The 23,461-nt window shown below is 41.3% G+C and overlaps 1 protein-coding gene across 1 annotated transcript in view; it reads left to right on the top strand.

The window, feature by feature from the left end:
• LOC149323705 (tyrosine-protein kinase transmembrane receptor ROR2) overlaps positions 1-23,461 on the top strand; it is a 179,704-nt gene that overhangs the window by 76,744 nt on the left and 79,499 nt on the right. The window lies entirely within an intron of this gene.

Raw genomic sequence — 23,461 nt, 5'->3', positions numbered from 1 at the left:
CTGATAGAGGACAAGGAAGGCATAGCAAGCTTTTGCAGAAAGCAGCTTCTTTGTCAGAGGCTTTGTCAACTGAGGTATCCCTGTGCTAGAGCAGTTTCTATGCAGGTGGTCCCAGGTTCAGTCATATATGAAATCCTGATCTGATTCTGTATAGGGGAGACTCCTGTGTTACAGATGTTACCCAAAAGCTCTTGGTGGAACTAATGTAGGGGTTTTTTTTTGTTTTGTTGGTATGAAGTTGCAAAAATTAACATTTTAGTGGTTTTAGTATTAGAAACAGAATATTCTCAATTTTTCCTTTTATTTACTTGCACATTATTTAGTCTCTGACTTGGCAGATACACTAAGGCTACTGCTTTCAGCAACCCAGTTTTATAGATACCTTGGAGAGTGGTTGAGAAAGATAGTGCCAGGGCTAATTATCATTCTTCCCACCCCATGGTTATTCAGTATAAGAATAGGCTTGATGTAACTGCTGTACTGTATTCGATCTACATCATGCAAACCTTCTAGAAATTTAGAGGGCATATTACCATGGGAATTCACCACCACAAACATTGATAGCTTTTGCAATGTTCCGCATCTTTCCCCATTGGAATGTCCTTTTTGGGAGCCCTTCTTCCGGGCCTTTGGAGAAATTTTTCCATCTGGAACAAGGTCGGTTTATACAACTGAAAAGGTCATCAAATGATGAGTGAGTCCCAACACTTCATAGGAATATAGAATCACCTTTCAGATGACTCCATAATGATATTGGCATCCAGAGGATTAGCCTGTTATTTTCAAAGGATGTGCAGGCTTGGATAGAAGAAAAAAAGGATGTTAAAAATACATACTGACCTCTTCTTTCAGTACTAAGCTTTTTCTTAATCAAAACCATATGTTCAGGGATATTTCCTGGTCTCCAGGCTGGAAATACTATATAAGATCATATCTGCAGCAAACAAACCATAAAAAGGGGGAAGAATTATGCATAGTCTGCTTCAGCTCTTTGCAATATATCCTCACCTGCAGTTACAGTTCAAAATCTTTGTTTGCATCCATATTTTAGTAACCAATATGCATATTGTAGCATCATCTATAATTAATAAATAGAAGAGCTTTACTGCTGGTGAAGTGTCATGATAAAATTGCTTATTGCTTTGTGTTATGGAAGATTCAGATTGCATATTGCAGCATTCTGTTGCTGTTACTTTGACTGCATCTACATGGGACATTTAAACTGGTTTCCCCTCACTCTTATGTTGCCTTCTCTTCATGACCCAGAGCCAAAAGCCCAATTCAGCAGCAGACTGTCTTCACATAATGCTTCTAAAAAAACTCCCAGCTAGACAGTAGACAAGTAGGAAAAAGGGGCTGGGTGGCCATAAGAAGACTTTGTGAAAAGGAGCTTCTTTCATACAGGCCAGGGGTAGGCAACCTTTTTGAGCCGGGGGCTGGGTTGGTGTCCCCCAGACAATGGGGGGAGGGGGGTGAAGCAAATAAATAAATAAATAAAATAGGACAACATTTTCAAATGTAGGACACATTTTTAAAAATGGAGGACTTGCAAAAAATTTGATGATTTTTAAAAAATGTTAATATAAATGCATGTTTCTTAGGCATGATCAAAATGGAGGACATTTGGGCCTCAGAAGCTCGCTGATATCAATATCACCATCAGCATCATCAGCATCATCATCACTATCATTGTTAAAGCAGACCTTTTAGCATTAAAAGCACTGAAAATACACAGAAATGCACTTTGGAAAGTCACACTGTCTCACCTTCAGAAAGAGTGAGTGCATGTCTCAGAAACTGACTGATATCATCATCGTCATCACCACTATCATTGTTAAAACAAAGCAGACCTGTACAAATGGAATGGAAATCCTCCTCCTCCTCCTGCTACTCTTCTTCTTCTTCCTCCTCCTCCTCCTGCTCCTTCCTTCCTCCTCTTCCCTCTCCCTCCCCCTTCCTTCCTCCCTCCTCCTCCTGCTCCTTCCTTCCTCCCTCCTCCTCCTCTTCCCCCGCCCCCTTCCTTCCCTCCCTGCGGCTGTGAGGCAGCCGTGGGAAGGGAGGGAAAGGGCAGGAGGCGACCCCCGCCCCTTTCCTTCCCTCTCCGCGGCTGTGAGGCAGCTGTGGGAAGGGAGGGAAGGAGGAGGAGGTGACCCCCGCCCCCTTCCTTCCCTCCCTGCGGCTGTGAGACAGCCGTGGGAAGGGAGGGAAGGAGGAAGAGGCGACCCCCGGCCCCTTCCTTCCCTCCCCGTGGCTGTGAGGCAGCCGTGGGAAGGGAGGGAAGGAGGAGGAGGCGACCCCCGCCCCCTTCCTTCCCTCCCCGTGGCTGTGAGGCAGCCGTGGGAAGGGAGGAAAGGAGGAGGAGGCGACCCCCGTCCCCTTCCTTCCCTCCCCGTGGCTGTGAGGCAGCCGTGGGAAGGGAGGGAAGGAGGAGGAGGCGACCCCCGTCCCCTTCCTTCCCTCCCCGTGGCTGTGAGGCAGCCGTGGGAAGGGAAGGAAGGAGGAGGAGGTGACCCCCGCCCCCTTCCTTCCCTCCCCGCTGCTGTGAGGCAGCCGTGGGAAGAGAGGGAAAGGGCAGGAGGCGACCCCCGCCCCTTTCCTTCCCTCCCCGCGGCTGTCAGGCAGCCATGGGAAGGGAGGGAAAGAGGAGGAGGTCACCCCGCCCCCTTCCTGTTCTCCCCGCGGCTGTCAGGCAGCTGTGGGAAGGAAGGAGGAGGAGGCGACCCCCGCCCCCTTCCTTCCCTCCCCGTGGCTGGGAGGCAGCCGTGGGAAGGAAGGAAAGGAGGAGGAGGCGACCCCCGTCCCTTTCCTTCCCTCCCCGTGGCTGTGAGGCAGCTGTGGGAAGGGAGGGAAGGAGGAGGAGGCGACCCCCGCCCCCTTCCTTCCCTCCCCGTGGCTGTGAGGCAGCCGTGGGAAGGGAAGGAAGGAGGAGGAGGCACCCCCGTCCCCTTCCTTCCCTCCCCGTGGCTGTGAAGCAGCCGTGGGAAGGGAGGGAAGGAGGAGGAGGTGACCCCCGCCCCCTTCCTTCCCTCCCCGCTGCTGTGAGGCAGCCGTGGGAAGAGAGGGAAAGGGCAGGAGGCGACCCCCGCCCCTTTCCTTCCCTCCCCGCGGCTGTCAGGCAGCCATGGAAAGGGAGGGAAGGAGGAGGAGGTCACTCCGCCCCCTTCCTGCTCTCCCTGCGGCTGTCAGGCAGCTGTGGGAAGGGAGAGAAGGAGGCGGAGGTCACCCCGCCCCCTTCCTGCTCTCCCCATGGCTGTCAGGCAGCCGTGGGAAGGGAGGGAAGGAGGAGGAAGCAACCCCGCCCCCTTCCTTCCCTCCCCGCGGCTGTCAGGCAGCTGTGGGAAGGGAGGGAAAGGGCAGGAGGCGACCCCCGCCCCTTTCCTTCCCTCCTCGCGGCTGTCAGGCAGCCATGGGAAGGGAGGGAAGGAGGAGGAGGAGGTCACCCCGCCCCCTTCCTGCTCTCCCCGTGGCTGTCAGGCAGCCGTGGGAAGGAAGGAGGAGGAGGCGACCCCGCCCCCTTCCTGCCCTCCCCGCGGCTGTCAGGCAGCCGCGGGAGGGGCGGGAAGGAGCAGGAGGACCCCCGCCCCCTTCCTGCCTTGCCCGTGGAGGAGCAGGCATGCGCAGGGCTACAGGAAGGTGCGGGTGGCGGCGGCGGTGGCACACTGTCTGCAGCCCGCCTTCCTCGGTGCCACTGCCGCGGTACCGCCTGCAGCAATCGGCGGCAGGACCGGGCTGGGGCCGGTCCTGCTGCCTCCGCAGGCTGGATGCGGCCCGCGGGCTGGGGGTTACCTACCCCTGATATAGGTAGGCCTTGTTAAGTGAGGTTTGCATGTACACTGTATTTTAATAATGTATTGTTTTACTATATTTAGTTTTGCCTTATAATGAATATATTGTAGATGACTTCAGTTCAGGATACATCTTAATTACATTTAACCTTTTGAAAAGCTTTTTACTTTTGTGTTTCTCTTTGTGTTTATTTTAATTGGTGCTAGGTTGTTCTCGAATCCCCATTCTGGGGAAAAGGAAGGATATAAATGAATCAAATAATAAATAATGGCTGGATTCCTGTTAAGGAGTTACAGATATGTAAGCCCGTGTTTATGGTGCTATACAGTGAATCTTCATGTGATCCCCCCCCCCCCCCCCATGCCTACCTATCTGGCAGTAGCCACTGTAATTGATGCGGTCTTTTCCCATCAATCAGAAAGAAGCTAACTCTCACTCTCTCTCATGAACAGTCTGGTGTGACAGGAACCCTTTTCCAGTTCGCCTTCATGCCAGACATTGCTTGTGTCTGTGGGGTGGGTGGGATTGTCAGTAAGCTGCTTCCAAGCTGACAGGAGAACAGACCCTCTTCCATCACAGTGGCTGCTACCTGTTAAGTGGGGCCTGGGGGACTTTGACATTCTCTATGTATCTGCTAAACTAGAGGCTACATAGAGATTGTGAATACAAGACAGTGACAAGTGCGCAACCCTAGGTTACGCATTTGTACCTGCACAACAGGATTCTGGCCATTCATAATTTTGGACCAATTGCAACTTTTGGACACATGAAAAAAGAATGTACAATATTTGGTAGTCCAGTGTGATAAATTTACACCCAGTACTTTAAGAATAAAATAATTTGTATACATTTTGATTTAGATGCCATAGTGAATGTAACTTTGGCTGGTTCAGTTTGTACAATCCAAAGATGTGGAAAGGATACAGATGACCCTCCAAATCCACTGATTTTTTTGTCTGCAGATTCAACCATCCATGGCTTGAAAATATATATATTTTAAATTCCAAACAGCAAACCTTGATTTTGTCATTTGATAAAAGGGACACCCTTTTACTATGCCATTGTATTTAATGGGACTTGAGCATCCATTGATTTTGGTATCCACAGGGGGTCCAGAAACCAAACACCAGTAGGTACCAAGGGTCCACTATATTTGGTTAGGTGAGATCCATCATGTGTGTGCTTGGTCCTTGCCCTTCCTAGTTTATAAAAGCAGCTGGTGTGAGAGAGTGACTGGCTTTGTGGGTAAAGATAATGGTGAATGTCTCTGCTAGCAGGCATAGTTCTGCCATGAGGCAATGAGCTCTCTTTTTTTAAAAAAAACAGTTTGTGTCCCCTCTTTGCAATCCACTTTACTGGCTCATTTCTTCCCAGTCGCCAATATTTCAGTTTTGAGTAAGGTGCTGGAGTATGTGATATTTTCTCAGCTTCAGGGGATGACACAGACTATATAAATCCATTTTTTTCTTGCTTCATATCTAGCAGAGGGACGGAGTCTGCTTTGACTGCCTTGGTGAAGGAACTAGATAGAGAGATATGTCCCTATTGGTTGCTTAGGATCTCTTTGATGCAAAGGACAGTGGTATTCTTCTGAGTCACCTCTCTAGGGTGGGAATTGGAGTCTTTGTTTTATGGTGTCTTCAGTACTTCTGGAAAGGTCAATGGAGCATCTGAAGCTATGGAATTCCTATTTGACACTGTACCTCTTGACCCATGGAGCCCCTCAAGATAATATTTCCTCTCCTTTGCTATTAAAGATAAACTTGTCAGAGAGTTCATTTGGAGTTTAGGTGTTCATTGCTAGTAAAATGCTGATGGCACCCAATTGCATCTGTCCTTTCCATCTAAACTAAAAGAAGCATTTCAAGTTTTGAACCAGTCTCTGTACTGGATTGGATGAGTGTGAGCAAATCTATGGAATTTTGTTGTTTATGTCAAAATAAAAAAATAGCGAATACACATAAAAACACAAATTAGTATACCACGTGATTTATATTAATCTAGCAGTTATATCTAAATGAACAGGAAGTAAAACTTTTCATTCTAATACACTGCAGTATTATAGATTATTCCCCCATTAAACCATATACAGTATCCTACATTAAAACACTTGTACAAAAAGCTTTAAAAAGAAACAGACCATTTTGTTTACCCCACTAGAATAAATTAATCCAGACAAAATAAAGGTGCTCCTGGTCATTTGAAAACATTTGAAATCATGGAATAGGGATTCATCCTGTAAAGAATCAGACCCACAATTTGCGTATACTGTGGCACATTGTTACTACTGCCAAGTTTTGATAGTAATGGAGAAGTTTATTTTGACAATTAAGAATAGTATACTAATTTACCATTTTGAGGATGTTGGATCTAGTAATACCATTTCAGTTTCTGTATATTTGCATTTATCCACCTTATTAATGATTACTGATTCCAGCTATCAGTTCATTACTTCTATTGTCTCTTCTTCCAGTGAAAAAGAAATATAGAGCTAAGTGTCATCAGCACGCATGGTCTTCATGCATCTTTAGAAAGTGATTTTCTCTCTCTCTGAATTCTCTTATCCCTCCAGCCACCTAAACCTTACTGTGTTTCTGTGGATTCTGTAAACTAAAGCAGTCATTCATTGGGAAGGCACAAGGCAATCACAGATGTTAATGAAACACACATCCTTCTGATGAAAAATGGGATATCCCCCCATAGGTTTCGGAGCAATGACATCAGGAAAGAAATATGATAGTTGAAATAATACAAAGGAACGCTGTTACTTTTGGACTGAATTTCCAGGGTATTCTCTGAAGGAGAAACTATATAATTGGAGCATGTCCTAGATCCACATTTATGGCATACTCTGTTAGCAGAAACACACCTGGAGTATTGAAATTTTCTTTAATGTGTTTGTAAATTTAGAACATAGACTGCAAAAGAATGTTTTATTGATTCCTCATTAGGGAGTGAGTTGTTTCAGCAATACTACACAGGTACATAAAATACCTTCCTCCATCTCATTTGCTTTACTTTAGACTAGTGGTTCCTAAACTTTGGTCCTGTAAATGTTTTGGAGATCAGCTGCCAGAATGCCTTACTGCTGGCCAAGTTGGCTACAAATTCTAAGGGCGGAAGTCCAAAACACCTGGAGGACAAAAGTTTGGGAATCTCTACTCTAGATGTTTTTTGTACCATGGGTCCAACAAATTGAGTCAAGTAGCATTATTGTGGAACAGTGAGTATATAATGTGTCATGTGACTGATCCTTGCCACTTTCCCTCCAAAACCGATATATAGATGTTCAAGTTTTCTGAACCACTGTGCATTAGTTGATATATTTACCAGGTCAGATGGTACTTTCTGTTAATTTCATCCATTCAGCTCCTGACTCTACTTCAGTTACCCCTGTTTTTGAACTGATGGATTCCAGCTAAAGGATGATCCTTACTGCATTTCTCTTGTGGGTGGATACTGGAGTTCTTCTCTTAATGTGCAGGAAAAGGCAAAGTGCAGCCTGTGAGCAGCAGCATTCAATTCCCCAAGCTTTTTTTTGCAGCAGCCTATCCTAGTACTTTCCCTGAGTGAAGAAAAAGGGTTTGATTGAAAAACTTCCCCCCGTCTTCCGATGTTGCTGTAAAATGGGACATAACTCTTCCCTGCTCCTCACAAGTGGAAAAAATATTAAAATAGAAATGGAGTGCTAAGTACTTCCAGCTTGCTTTGTTTTTCCAATTGTTTCAGCATTTCAGGGCCTGGTGAAGCCTGTGATAGGTACTGAGAATGAAAAATTGGTTCCTTGTTCTTTGGAAGTTGCCCAACCCTGCCTGGAGTCCTCAACTGTTATCTTTTTGAAGAGGGATTGAAGGTTATTCTTGTCATTCTCCATTAAGGTGGAGTTCCTTAGAATTCACCATTTTATTTACCTTCACTTCCAAAATTACAAACAATATTATTGTCTAGCAGGTAAATCAACATTAATGTTCTCCTCAAGACTATCTTACACTTTGGACTTTCTGGCAATTTACATGACAGGAGAATAAACATAGGGCTTTAGAATACTTTTAATATATTTATTATGTAAGGGAATTTCCAGTCTAAGTACATTATATTTCAGATAGAATCCACAGTCTAGGCACATAGGTTCTTATGGGGAGCATTTGTCATACTTATGAGGAACACGATACTTATACCAAATTTCATTATTTGAGGAATTTTACATTTTATCTGTTGAAGAAATTTGCTTATCTCATACAGAGCATTTCCATGCATTAAAGTGTAGAATTTCAACATTTCTAATACAGTGTGCCCGCGCCATACGCGGGTGCGCTATATGCGGCTTTAACCTTACACAAAAGGTTAAGCTGCTGGGGAAGGAATGGCAAGTGTGCCCATGGCCCCCCCATTGAAACTAATGGGGTTTGAGCATTTGTGGTTTTCCCCATATGTGGGGGGTCCGGAACGGATCCCCGTGTATGGGGAAGGCACACTGTACATTTAAATAATTAAATAATTTAGCATAGCTATAACAAGTGTTTCAGAAAGTGTTTTGAATTCTGTGCAGAGAATATTTCTAATACTATCTGTAAACTTACAATTTATTCAGAGGTTTTTAGCCCATTCTTTGGAACATCATAACTGCTTCATTTGTTAGTATAAGATTTTGTAGATTTAGGTCCACTTCATCACATGTATTGAGTGAGCTGGTTATATGTGTGAAAAGCAGTAGAAATGCAAAACTTGTGAGTATGGTGATGAGATTTGAAGTTCCATTTTAATAATGGTTGTTGGGGGGATGAAGGCAGGAGAAAAGATATTGCCTAAAACAAAGGTGAGTAGATAACCATATGAATGGTTATCTGCATTTTATCTGTGGTCCATCTTTGGGTCTCTTTCTGGGAGAAAGATGGCATAGAAATAAAGTAATAGATAAATAAAGAAATAGTGAAGGGAGTTTTGGGGACGTAGTGAGATGCTGGCTGAGAACCAGAAAGAAGATGTACTAAACTAGTCAAGAGAGGCCTCATGAGGCTGGGATGTTAACTATTGTCATAATATGTGCAGGGTGCCAGGATGCCATTGTCTCTGTTCAACCCACTGTTGATGGATTGGAATTTGTGGATATATTCCAATTCTGCTGTTTTTCTTTCCAGCCTTCCTTTGCAGAGGAGCAGTAGTAGTAGTAGTAGTAGTAGTAGTTGTTGTTGTTGTTGTTCAAGGACTGCTGTTCTGAAAGCCTGAGACATCTGTGTTGTCTGCCCTCTTGTAGTGAAGCAACTGAGATTCAGAGGCTGTCTGTAGGCAATTAAACACCTGCCACCAAGAGCTCTTGAGAGGATAGCCCCAAAACCTGCCTTCAACTTAAACATGAGGTCGACTTATAGTCAAGTATACATGGTAGACTTTTGTTTACTGCTATTTGTGCGAAAACACTTAATTTTATTTGAATGAAGATTACAGTGATAAGTAGAGCGAGAACAAATACTCTGGAAAGAGAGGAGGAGAAAGATAAGGATAAAAATAACGATGAAGAAGAAGAGGATAGACAGCGATGGTGCAAAAAATAATAGCTTTTAACCAAAGGATTTTAAATGAGATTCAGGCGGGCGACGAGGGGCCAAATGATATAGCTGGGGTTGCATATTAATAATGAATTTAACACAGAGATGAAAGAAATCAAAGTTTCTTTCGCTCAAAGGATTCTTGATATGAAACAGATTATACAAAATTGATAAACACTGGAAGAAAGAATAGAGCAATTTGAAGAAACTACAGTGTGCTCATGTCATACGTGGGAGCGCTTTACGCAGCTTTCAGCTTATGCTGAAAGCCACTCACCATAAAAGGTAATAGCTTGTGTGCCCATGGTGTGTGCCCATGGCGCGCGCACCATGCCACACCGCAAGCACAAGCCCCGTTGTTTTAAATGGGGCTTGATCATCCGTGGAATTTCCCTTATGGGAGGGTGTTCTGGAACAGATCTCCCGCATAAGGGAAGGGTGCCCTGTATTGGGGGGGATGGGCATAAGAACATGAGTGTGTTTTGGACTCATTGGCACTCTATGAAATGAGAGAAAGAATCTGTGTAAGAGGTATAGAGGAGAAACCTAATGAGAATGTAAGAAAAATGATGAAAGTGGCAAAAAAGTCATTTTTTGGAGAGAGAAGAACAGGATTTAAAATTAGAATTGGACGTAGTGTACAAGGTGAATTTTAAAATAGCAGCACAGAAGCCATCATCCTTAGGACATTATTGTGCATTTTGTGAGAAAATATTCCCATGATGTACAGCGCTCCCTTCCCTTACGCGGGGATCCGTTCTGGACCCTTCCTCTGCGTAAGAGAGAAAAAGCTTATACTCGAGCCCCATTAGAAGTAATGGGGCTTGTGCACATAGCGTGGTGCGGGTCATGCGCCATGCGTGCGTGCCCCATTACTCTTCCAGGGCGCCTGAGGAGTTTTTTCAGCACGGCTTCCAGCATTTGCTGGAAGTCGTGTATGGCGTGCCCGCTTATAATGTGGGCATGCTGTAGTTTTGCAATAAAATTATAGTTTGAAAATGACGGTCAAAGATAAAATATGTCAGTTTTTCTGAAACATACACCAATGAGAATTTTGAAAAAAAACAAAAAACAAAGGACTACATAATTAGTAATTTAGCAGTTCATGCTGGAAGGAACAGATTCCGTACATCAACAAAGGCCACACTTGGGTCATAGTCTAATTGGGGTTAATGATATGAACTAAGAAGCAGTTGTCAACACCACTGTACAGTTGGCCCTCCACATTTGGAGCTTTGACTTTTACAGATTTGAACAATATGTTATCTCTAGGAATCTCTAGGTCCTCCAGTCAATTTCTGTGGTCAATTTCTGCAAGACGTTGTTCTGGAGAACCTAGAGATTCCCAAAGAGAATACTTCTCCAGGCATTTGTAGGTCCTCCTGCACAATTCTGTGGTCAATTTCCAGCAGATGTTGGCCAGAGAGTTGCACTGGAGGACCTAGAGATTCCTAGAGAAGTTCTCTCAGGTTAAAAAAAATATTTGTGATTTTTCCACTTTTTCTGGAGTGTGTGTGTCCCCTTAACCCTAGCAAATGTGGATGGCCCACTGTATGTCCAACTGGTTTGTGCTCACCAATGTTTTCCTGCAGGTGTTGTTGTTAGTGCTGGTGCTGCTGCTGATAGTATATTTATTTGTAAATAGTGGGTTTTGTAAAGAATAGGTATGGCAAATGCCTATTCCAGAAGACTGCAGATGAAAAACAGACAAAGGTATAGAACAGAGAGGAAAGGGATTGGAAAAATGGTTAAGCAGAGCAAGAATAAATGATAATTACAATTACCCCTGTATACTTGGGTTTATCATTAAATATGGGGATTAAGGGACATTATTTCCAAAAAAGATAAATTTTGAAGTGGGGCTTCAGTAAGGAAGGTGGTGGCTCAGGAATGTTTCTGGCATAAAGGGCAGCAGTGCTAAATGGTCGGGGGGGGGGGGGGTTACAAGTAATTCGTATAGGATCTACAGGTGGACAAGAAGCCAGTAAGGTTTGAAAACCTGTATCCTCTCTTTTTTGCTATCACCATGGTGTGTGTGTATGTTTGAGAGCAAGGGAGAAGATGCACATGCGCACACGCACACACATGTATGTGTTTAATTTGGAAATAGGCCATGTATTTAAATCCTCCCTCATCTGTGTATCACCAGTGATCTACAAAGGCAGATAAGCTGGAGGGATGAGGCTTAACTGTTGTACACCATAGCTGCTCCTAATAGGAAAGATATTATTTTTTGGTGGATGATTAAAATCTCTAGGTACATAAATGGCAAATCTTCATGGATGGTACTTGTTAAGTAACTCTAAGTGAATATTTATTGGGTAAATAATCTAAGATGTTTCTGCTTGCAGTACTGGCAGGGTGTCATAGCAGGCTATAGTGTTCCATCAACTGATGTAAATTTACAGTAAGATATAAAACACTTTCTTACAAGAAGCCATAAAATTTATAATGTATTAGACAAGAGAGCACATGATTTTCAGTGTTGCAGTGCAAACCTTGCAGTTTTAGTGTTTTGAATGTCATATTATTTGATTAGCAGTACACTGTGATGATGGGCCTGAGGATCCTAAAGGCACTAGATGCTAAGCAGGGTCAGCCCTAGTTAGTACTTGGATGGGAGACAGCCAATGATTACCAAGTGCTTTAGGCTATATTTCAGAGAAAAAGAACTGGCAAAACAATCTCTAATGAAGGAGTATTCCTTGCCTTTGAAAACCCTATGCAATTCATGGGGTCACCATAAGTTGATTGGCGGTGAACACACATACTGTGGCAAATGGAATTCAAGATGAAAATAAAACAATTGGAAAGCTCTCTGATATTATTAAACTCCACATTTTTCATAATATTTTCTGCTTTTATTAAGAGCAGTATCTGATGAACACTGAATAATTGAAGACTAAATCTTAATCCTGCTACTATTTTTTAAAACCTGGATGTTGCCTCGGAATCCTCCTTCTTTAGCCCACGCATAAACAGAGACATTTTTGCTGGCAGACATAAGGCAGAGCAGCATTCTTAGGCTGAAGTGGAAAAGCAACAATTTCCTGGAAGAGAATGGACTTGGTCAAATTATAAAGTGGTTTCAGTTGAACAGACCCTATGCTATCAAGTTTTATTAGGGTGCTGTTTATCTTGGGCCTTGTGGGAGTCAAAAGAAGTTAGTTGTTCAGATGAAACTTTTAGATAAACTTTTATGCTACATCTAATGGGCTGTATCTTCATGAAAGACGGGGCTTTAAAGTATGTCATTTAACTTTAAAATATATTTTCAGCATTGAAAATTGCTTTTTGGGTGAATGTGTTTATAGGAATCAGAATTAAACAAGACCTATTTTTGTAATTTGCAAGTATTGCTTTTCTGACTTTCAGTAAAATGTTTCTTTCAGTTTAATTAAAACATAAGGCCAAAGCCTATGGTCCAGAAGGAGTGGGCAGAGGCCACTCTGGCCCCAGTTGTGCTGGGACTTTGGTGACCACATGGTCTGCTCCCAAAGTGGTCTGCCACTGCAGTCCCAAGTCGCACCAGCCAAGAGTCAATTGACTCCCATTAAGGCCGGCTTTTCCTGGCTTTGATTGCAAGATTGGCAGGTTGGCAGTTAGAGACCCAGGTGTGCATGATGGGGTGAGCTCCCATCACTAGTCCCAGCTTCTACCAACACAGCAGTTCAGAAGCATGCAAATGCAAATAGATAAACAGGTACCACTTTTGTGGGGGGCAATGACGTTCTGTGCTGTCATGCTGGCCACTGATCACATGACAATGCTGGCTCTTTGACTTAGTAACAGAGATGAGCGTCATCTCCTGTGGTTAGACATGACTTAACAACCTTGTCAACAGGGAATACCTTTACCTTTGTCCTTTCTGGCTTGGCATGGCCTCCGTCTGCTTTGAAGGCATGTGTCATCTCAACTCTATGCCCATAAAGCTGCTAGAAGCTGCCTTACTTGGCCTGTGTGTTTCGGGCCATAGATGCAAAAACTGATGCGAAAACATAAGCGGTAATGCTAACAGAATTTTTACCCAAATTCCATTCAACCGATACAAAGTAAGTTATATGTATGGTATTTATGTTAGGATGCTCAGCTGGCTTATTTAGTTACTAAAATATTTACATCCGCCATCTATTTAAAGATCTTAAGGTAGCATAAAATATAAAATCAGTTTAAAGCAAAGTAAAGGGTAAAAGTTATTTTAAAACACTAAAACATATTAAACAGTGTAACAAATGGAGAATAAAACTGGTAAAGTACTTCAAAACAATTCAAAACTAGGCACATGTGTTAATCTATATAAAACCAGTAAGGCACTAAAGGCTTTTGTAAATAACTTTTTTCACTTGGCACCAGAATGACAGCAACGTAGGCACCAACTGGAACCCTTAAGGAGAGGTATTCCACAACTGCAGAGCCAGTATGATGTAGGTTTGAGCTCTAGAGATCAAGGTTGAGTTCCCCACTAAGTGATGGAGACCCACTGGGTAACCTTAGTCAAATCACACTCTCTCAGCCCCAAAATCTCCATGATAGGTTTGCTTTACAGTCACCATAAATCAGAAATGACTTGAAGGCATACAAAAACAACAACAACAACATTCCAAAACTGGGGTGCCACAACAGAAAATGCTCTTTTCCACCCATTAAGCACACTTGACCTCAAATCAACACTCAGCACACAAGTAGATTTATTTATTTATGCATGCATGCACAAATCCCCTCCATTGGTTATCTTGGAGGAAGACAGAACACATGTAGAAACATCTATGAATGCAGAACCTGAAGAGCTCCAAACTGCACCAGTAGGGCTAGAGCCATCCATGAATATATAAACAGTGCTGTAAAATACAAGTAGTACAGCAGCTAGTCTCTGTCTTAGTCATACTGACTTTCTGGTGTGTATACATGTCAAATATGCTGCTTGTTTGTTTTTCTGCCCATACCATTTTCATGACTCTTGGCTTATGGTCCCTAAAAAGCCTAATGTGATTTCAGAGAAGATTATTTCTTCAAAACTATACTTTTGTTGTTGTTAACTGCCTTTGAGTTGATGCCAACTCACAGTGACCCTGTGAATGAGACCTCTCCATATCCTCTACTACTCCACTTAGGTCCCGTAAATACTCACAACCTCCCTAATAAAGTCTATCCTTCTAGCATGTGGTCTTTCTTTCTACATCCTTCTACCTTTGCTAGTTTTATTGTCTTTTCTAATGATTCATGCCTTCTCATGATTGGCCAAAGTACGACAGCTTCAGCTTATTCATCTTGGCTTCCAGGGAGATTTCAGGCTCGATCTTTTCAAGGATCCATTTGTGTGATTTTTTTGCTGTCTATGGTACTCTCAGTACTCTTCTACAGCACTACATTTGAAATGAATTGATTTTCTTCTTATCTGCCTTCTTCACTGTCCAGCTCACACACCAATACATGGTAATGAGGAATACAATGGCTTGTATGATTCTGACTGTAGTGCTCAGTTGTATATCTTTACTTTTTAAGATCTTTTCTAGTTCTTTCATATCTGCCCTTCTCATTCCTTTTCTTCTGGTTTCTTGATTGTAGTCTTCTTCCTAAATGATGATTGATTCAAGGTAGGGGAATTATTTTACTATTTTGATTTCCTCATTATCTAGCTTGAATGTATGCAGATACTTTGTGGTGGTGGGATGATCCCTATCTTGAGATGCCAGGGAGCAAACCTGTTTTTTTTTCTCCATACAAACAATGTGCTCTGTTCCACTTTCAATTATGAACATGAAATAAGCCTCAGGGATACCTCATGGATCCCCATGAGTTCCAAATATGGCCAGCACTTCCCTCCCTCAATTTCTTGGTTACTTTCTTTCTGCTGTCAAGAGGGAAGATTGTGTCATTTTAATATGTTTTAACATTTTAATGTCTTTCACAATTTTAGCAAATTGTTATCCCAACTATGGCCATGGTAGGAACATATAATTATTTTCTTTTCTACATCTGTAGATTTGAAAATGAGATTTCTTGTAAGTAAAACATAAACTGTTTGATCAAAATTCCTGTCTCCAGATGCAGCTAGGGCAAAAGCAGTTGCATCTCTCCTGAGATGAAATGGGAATGTAGAAAAAACAAGTAATTGCTTTGGTAGGCTGAATCCAAAAGTTAGGAAGGCATGCTGTGAGCCAACAGGCTGTAAGATGCAAGTAGGGATTAGAGAGTTCATATGAAATAAGAAAAGACAGAGCAAAAATGAAAAAAGTTTGAGAGAGAGATGGAAGTAGGTTCATGAAAAGAGACTGGAGGCCTGGGGGAAGTGGGCATGATATTTTGCAGTCAAAGTTTATGGGAATTGTTTAAAGGAAATATTAGTATTTGTCCCACCAGGGGCATAGCAAGGATTTTAGGAAGGAGGGGGGTCCAGACTAAGTGCCACCATTATAATGGGGCTTGGGTGCGGCGGCACAGCAGCACACACCATTCATTTTTCTAATGGAAGGGGGGGTCCGGACCCCAAGAACCCCCCCCCCTTGGCTACGTCCCTGGTCCCACAGGTTTGACAAGAGATGTTTTGTGGCACACTTGAAAGGGCTAGGCCCTAGGATAATTTGATTTTCTTTATGATTCCTCCATTGTACTGTACCAGAAAAGGGAGAGCCAGTGTGGTGTAGTGGTTTGAGCGTTGGACTATGACTCTGGAGACCAGGGTTAGAATCCCCACTTAGCTATTAACTATACCACCATCCTGTGACCTTTGGGCAAGTTAGACTCTTTCAATCCTGAAGGCAAAGGCAAACCCGCTCGGAGCAAATACTGTCAAGAAAGCCCAGTGATTGTTAGCCTAATAATAATAATAATAATAATAATAATAATAATAATAATAATAATTTATTTGTAGCCCGCCTTTCCAGTGATTAAGGTGGGTAACAACATGTTAAAATGTAACAACAGCATTATACACAGTAAAACATCAAGATAAAATCACAAGTACACAATACAAATAGCACCAGCTAGCACTACAGTGCTACTGAGAGGGGAGAGGGGAGTACTTCGGGGGCATTAGGGGTATGCCTACTGGAACAGGTGTGTTTTTAACCCCTTTTTAAATTGGTCCAGTGAGGTGGCCGAGCGAAGCTCTCCGGGAAGCGAGTTCCAGAGCCTAGGGGCCGAGATGGAGAAGGCCCTCTGATTAGTGATGGAATATTTTGCTTCTGGAACTCTTAGTAGTTGCTTCCCGGCAGACCTGAGTGTGCGGGGCGGATTGTATGGAGAGAGGCGGTCCTCCAAGTACCCTGGGCCCAAGCCATTTAGGGCTTTATAGGTGATAACCAACACCTTGTATTGCGCGCGGAAGCGAATATGAAACACAATAACAGCAAAACAGAAAAAGATTTCATGTCTACATGCAGCAGCAATTCTATATACACTTTCTTGGAAGTAAACACCACTGAAAATGGATCTGAATAAGCATATGTAGAATTAGCATTGTAATGGACCCGATTCAGTAGATAAGTGTATATTCCCTGCTAGGCATAATAATGATTCAGAAACAAACATCCTTCTGCTTTAACAGAGTTTTGAAAATTGTTTTGATCTACCATCCTTCTTTTATTTCTTTATTAGCTACATGTGCCTCCCACCTTTCCACCAGTGAGTTCAAAGTAGCACATAAGTCTCTCTTCATTACCCTTTATCTTCATAGCATAGTAAGATAGTTTAGGCTGAAGGGGTTAAATGGCTCAGCAAGAATTAGAACCATGGAAAGTATAAACTTCTTTAGGATTAAAATAAAAATAAAAATAGAAACTTTGAAATGCCAAAATGTTCTATTTGAAGACAGCAAAAAATGGAATTACTTTTTTTTTTTTTTTAAAAAAAAAAGGGGAGACAAGGCAGCAAGTTAAGTAGTTAACAGCAAAGTTTCATCTGCCACACACCTGAGATGACCATGTATGTGATGGTTTATCCAAGCCTAAACCCACACAGATGTAGGAAAATAATAACATATATAGCCAATATTGCAGGTGTTGTAAACATCATGCATTTTTATATATTAGAATAATAAATAAGTATATATGTGGTTGCATTGTTTTGTTATTATAGAGCATAGTCAACCAGTGTATGTGCGTGCAGGGATTAATTTTGATGTCTCATTATCTTAAGCATATGAAAGTACAAAACAAATTGATGCTAAAGCTGTTATAAGTATACTGGCATATATAGTTGTTGGAAATTACAGCCATTTTCAGCGTAGAACTATCTCACTCTCTCTTTCTCTCTCTCCCATTCTTACTCCACCCTCTCTCTCTGTGTTTATACTCTTTTATGTATTTTCTATAAAAATTTATCTCTTTTAAGTTAGTTCCGCCTAATAGTTTCTCAGAATTGATGTTCTTTTATTGGAGATAGTTGCTTTAGTTTGATCTAACTGCCGAATTTCAGTTTTTCTTTCTACCTCTCAAAAGCAGGCTCTTTTTTGTCATTTACAAAAGAGAGGGGGAATGCCTGGAATGTAGGCTACCTCTTGTTAGCCTACAATCATGGGGTCAATTTGCACTAATTGCACCAAGGCATCTGTTCCCCCGAGGGGGACAGTATCTCAACCAGAGACCAAAAAGAGAATGTTTTACTTGCTTTTTCAGGGGTATTATCCAACCATCACCAGAGAATAGGAAGCACAATGAGAGAGGATCAAACTAATCTGTTTCCTGCATCAAAAGTGACAGAATCTTTTAAAGTCCCACTTCATCCTAAACAGCAATTTTCAGTTGACTTTACTGACAGATTTAAATTAGCATAATCAACATGATTAATTCATTCATAAATAATAATAAAATAAAAAACTTTAATTTATATCCCGCTTTTTGTTACCCCAATCAAAACGGCGTACAGCCTTTAAAAAATACAGTATATACAATTCCCCCCTTTAAAAAAGGACTAAACAATTCTATCCATTAAAATTACAAACAATAAAATCTAAAAACAATCATACAATAATAAAACAACGGTGGGCAGAGTCTTCGCTTATATATGTCTGCGGGGGGAGTGTTGCATTCAGATGCTGCCTGGCAGTGGGAAATCTGTTATGTTATGGTAGCTTCCATTAAGAACTGGATGACTTTGCTCTTCTCTTTTATGGTGCAATGAAAGTGGAATGGATTTTAGATGTAATGAATATAATTTTATCTTTTAGTCTAGCATAACATATACTCTGATGAACCAGGGACCATTCAGATGGTAAATTTCTCCATGTGGAGCAACACAGGGGCCAGTGGTGTGCAGTAAAGTAATTCTAGACTCTGGTCTTAATTTTCTTATGCTGCTCCCCCTGCCACTATGGCATCAATTAAGCCTGGTGGCGTAGTGGTTAAATGCCTGTACTGCAGCTACTCACTCACAAACCATAAGGTTGAAGTTCAGTACCAGCCAGGCTCAAGCTTGACTCAGGCTTGCATTCTTCCGAGGTCACAAAAATGAGTACCCAGCTTGTTGGGGGCAATTAGCTTACAGTTGTAAACCACTTAGAGGCTGCTTAGGTGGTGTGAAGCTGCTGCTACTGCTATTTTGCTCAGTGAAGACTGTGTAAGCCAGCCCTGCTGCATTTGGAGACCTCATTCTTCTTTGTGGAACCTTGCACCTGTACACTAGATTCTGCCCTGATGATACCACTGTTGTTGAGGAATAGAAATTTGGAAGGAGTAACATCTAAATCCACAGATACAACCATTGATTTCTAAAAGGTGATGCCTGTGAGCAGTTCGGTAATATCTGAAGTGACCCTTATATTTAAGAACATTTCACTAGTTGTAAACTACTGTTGCTTTATATTTATGGGGTACAATAACCTCATAGTGTGGTCATCATCCTTCTCATCTCTGGATATTTCCAAAAAAGTCATGATGCTTTTGAAAGAGCACAGTCACCCAACATTGTTCTGTTTTTTGTCAGAGTTGATTAAAAAAAATGTGGTCTTCCTAAAACTATTTGCTATCCAGGGCGGATATTGAAAGCCCATTATAGAATCTGGAATGTTTCAGAAAGTTTAGGAAAGGGCACATTTCCCTGGCTAGGAGGGAGGTCAGGATGAATGTAAGAGCTTTCATTTTGTTCATATCTTGATGATAGATTTCTTCCTTTGTAAAACAAAGATTTCTTTCTTTATGTTTATTGCTTGATGTGTACACTTGCTTTTGTACTGAAAATATAACTAATTAACTGTTCAGTTATGAAGTTAGTATATATGTATGTAATTTACTTTTCAGAAAGTAAATGCCACATACATAATCATGAAGATTAATCTAGCAGATAAATATAATCATAATAGTGTGAAATATATCTCATGCCACGATCTTCCTTAATCACTCCATCCCATAGGAAGCAAAGTTAATTAGTTTTTATTTCATCTCAATACATTTTATAGCCATTGTTTTCTACGTGACTGAAAAAAGATTTTAAAAAAGAGAAAATTCACAGACATAGCTGTGTTTGCTTGAAATATCAGTATGCAAAGTGATCTTTGAGCCTAATTGAGCAAAAGCTTTTACCTTTGAGACTGTTTGAACAAAAGGCTCAGTTAGAAAGAGAGAGAGAGAATGAAGAATGAAAGGAAGAGTCCTTTAAACTGTAAGACCACAGATTGCTTAGAATAAATCAGCACTTATGCAAATTTGGTTCAGTGTGCATACTTTATTTGACTAGATATTTTAATACTTTCTGGAAGAACTTCAATCTTCTAGAAAACAGCAGAAGAGGCATGACAAAGTACAGTTGGCCCTCCATTTTCATGGGGGATCCATTCAGGAATCCGTTCTCCGTGAAAATGGAGACTCGACTATATTCAAGCCTCATAGACTTGAATGGGGCACGTGCCCACAAGCGTGTGTGGGGTGTGCACTACAGGGGCGGGCCCCATTGAAAATAATGGAGGCCGCCCCCTGTGAATATTCGAGACTGTGGACTTCAAGTCTGCAACAAAGGAGGGATGACTGTATAGATAACCTGGTGGCTACTGCCATAATCCCTCCTAATTGGCCATGGTGACTGGATCATGGGAAATGTAGTTTCAGACATTTGGAGGGCAATAGGTTGTCCAACACTATCATGGGCTCTGGAGGAAGCAGAGATAGTTGTTCAAAGCAGTGGTATTCTTTCTCTTGAATTTCTAAAAAATAGCAACTGTTATTAAATGTACCTTTATTACTGAAATTTCAGTCTTCATAACTGCAGTTCAAACACAAAACAAAAAGGCTCAAATCTGGTTCTAGAATCCAGACCCTCTACCAGATTCTGCATGTCAAACCTCACAGAAGATAGCCATAAAAGGGATTTGCTGCATAGCTATAGAATAACAGTTAGTAATGCACAAATGTATCAACCAGAGGACCTGCATAACTAATTACAAACAGATAGGAGTGTTTATAAAGTAAGAATAGGCCTCTAAAATGACTGGTCCAGTGATCTGGTGCAGCATATGAATTTGACAGCCTTTCTCAGCTCTGTAACTTGTCAGATGAACTCTGGTTCCTCAATTGGTGAGAGAACACAGCTGCTGTATGAATCCAGAATGTGTCAACAACAACAACAAAAATTGTGCCAAAGGTAACTTGTTTGGAAATATGTTTCTCTCTTCCAAACCATGTAACCCTTCAGTATCATCCATTATTTAGATATTTATTTTAACATTTAAAACATTTGCATAATACACATCATCCAGCAGATTCCAGGAAATGCAGGCAGGGAGGAATGAATCATAAATATATAATAAAGCATCCAGCAAAAGCATAACATTAACAATAAAATGGGGCAGTAGGTAGAGACATAGAGCAGACTAAGCCATTTTTTTTCCAAATTAAAATGCCCAGAAAAATAACCTACTGCCAGAAAGAATGTCATTTAGGTGCCAGGTGTACTATTTTAGGGAAGGCTTTCCATAATTGGGAGTTTTCACAGCAGGACTGCTTCCACCCTAAAGCAGTCTCCTATGTTTTTGTATATTCGATTGTCAGTTCATGATTTCCAGGCCCCAAAGGTTTCTGGCCCAACACCTGAGACCTAGGGATGGCCCCACATGAAAGTGATTAATCATTTTGCATTAAGTACAAACCACAGTTAATTCCAGCTTGTCATTCTCATTCTCTCTCTCTCTCTCTCTCTCTCTCTCTCTCTCTCTCTCTCTCTCTCTCACACACACACACACACACACGATATTTTTCCTCTGTGGAAATTAAGACTAAAGGGGCTCTTCCTAGATCAAAACAAAATGAGTGGATTACAGTGGGCCCTCCAGATTCCCTGGGATTGGAGGCACAGGACCCCTGTGAAAGTGGGAAAACTGCAAATTAAAAAAACAACAGTACTTTTTTAACCAGAGAGAACACCTCTCTATGAAACTTTAGGCCTTCTGGCAGAATTTTATGGTCATCATCTGCCAGAATGTGGCCATAGAATCATGCTGGAGGACCTACAAATGCCTAGAGACATGCTATCTCTATGAATCTTTAGGCCCTCCAGCACAACTTTATGAAGAACCTCTAGCTGAATTTCTCTGGGGGACCTAGAAATTCATAGAGAGAACATATTAATCTAATCAGCAGATAGATCTGCAAAAGTCAAAGCTGCAAATATGGAGGGCTGACTGTACTCCTTTTTAGTTACTTAGGGGATGGGATAAGCTACTGTAGCTGTCACAAATGTTGGTCTTCTTCCCCCTGAAACCTGCCAGGGAATTGGGGAGATAATGTATTGTTTCAGTTTTGTCCTTGTCCTTCCATAACATCCTAGTAAGGATTCAGCTTGATATTTGCTGAAAGTGATTTTTAAAAAAAGAAGAAGGAAGAAGTCAATACAGAACTGCAAATACATTTGCATACATCCTAGCTATTTTGATTATCTTGATTGATCACAACTAGAAATATCTGAATTAAAAAAGAAAAAAATAATAAATCTTTTATCAGAGCTTAGAAAAATTGGTTTAAAAATACAGCCTAAAAATCATCTGGGGATTTTTTATGTTATATTTTGCTTTATTTTTCTCTAATCATATTACCCCTCAAAATAGAATCTGTGCAGATTGGACACTAAGATTGTTTGCCTCCTCTGTGAGTGATCTTGCCTATTTAAATTTACATTAATCTAAGGGGAAGTAAAGGGAACAAAAGTTGAATGTTGTTGTTGTTGTTGTTGTTGTTGTGTGCCTTCTAGTCATTTCTGACTTATGGCGATCCTAAGGTGAAGCTATCATGAGTTTTTCTTACACTGGGACTGCCCAAGGTTGGGTTTCCATGGCCACACAGGAATTTGAACCCTTGTCTCCAGAGTCATAGTCCAACACTCAAATCACAATGCCTTAGGCCAAATTTTCCTCCCAGTTTGAATCTCAGCTGCTTCTATTCCCTGAGGGAAAAGATGATGGTATAGAATCATAGAGTTGGAAGAGACCTCAAGGATTATCAAGTTTAACCCTCTGCCATGCAGGAGTAGAAGTGAGGAAAGTAGTTTACAAAGCACCCTAGCTTGAAATAATGATGCACACATCTTTGTATCATGATGATTTTGGCATTTTTTGAAATATTTCATTCATTTTACTATTAAAAGTCACCTAAACATAGCTTTGGTTAAATGTATATTTTCTTTTTAAATTACGCTGATGTACTTTATGGGATTGCTGTCTGCCTTTGATATACTGTTTTGGTCATATCACCACATCAGAGCTCCCAGTAATATTCTTTTTATATGGCAGTTTTGAAACATTGCCAATGTCCTATTAAAATAGCTGACATATTGATATTATTGTACTAAGGTTAGATTCAGAAGATAGAGGAGATTATGGTATAGTTCTCTCCAACTCTGTTCTTCACCATGGCTTTTGTAGATATTCTTTGCTGTAAAACACAAAATTGCATTGTAACTGCTTATTATGGATTTTGAATGGCTGCCAGAAATTGTATTGATTTGATATGGCCAAAACCACAAAAGATTCAAACTAGCATTGCAGCCTATTAGGAAAGGAAATCATGCTAAAAGTTGTTGAATTCCCCTGTTGTTATTTCGGAGTTAAATACATGCTTTATTTTATTTTTTGAAGGGATATGTAGTGAGTATCATTCTTCTTCAATAGTGAAGTGGTGGTCTTTTATACAGTTGTGGCGGGGCATGTA

The sequence above is a fragment of the Sceloporus occidentalis genome, unplaced genomic scaffold (assembly GCF_023333645.1).
Source record: "Sceloporus occidentalis isolate IW3139 unplaced genomic scaffold, rSceOcc1.0.p SCAF_1, whole genome shotgun sequence".
NCBI classification, from domain to species: Eukaryota; Metazoa; Chordata; class Lepidosauria; order Squamata; family Phrynosomatidae; genus Sceloporus; species Sceloporus occidentalis.
The sequence above is the reverse complement of the archived record's forward strand: the minus strand, read 5'-3'. Positions and strand labels throughout refer to the sequence as shown.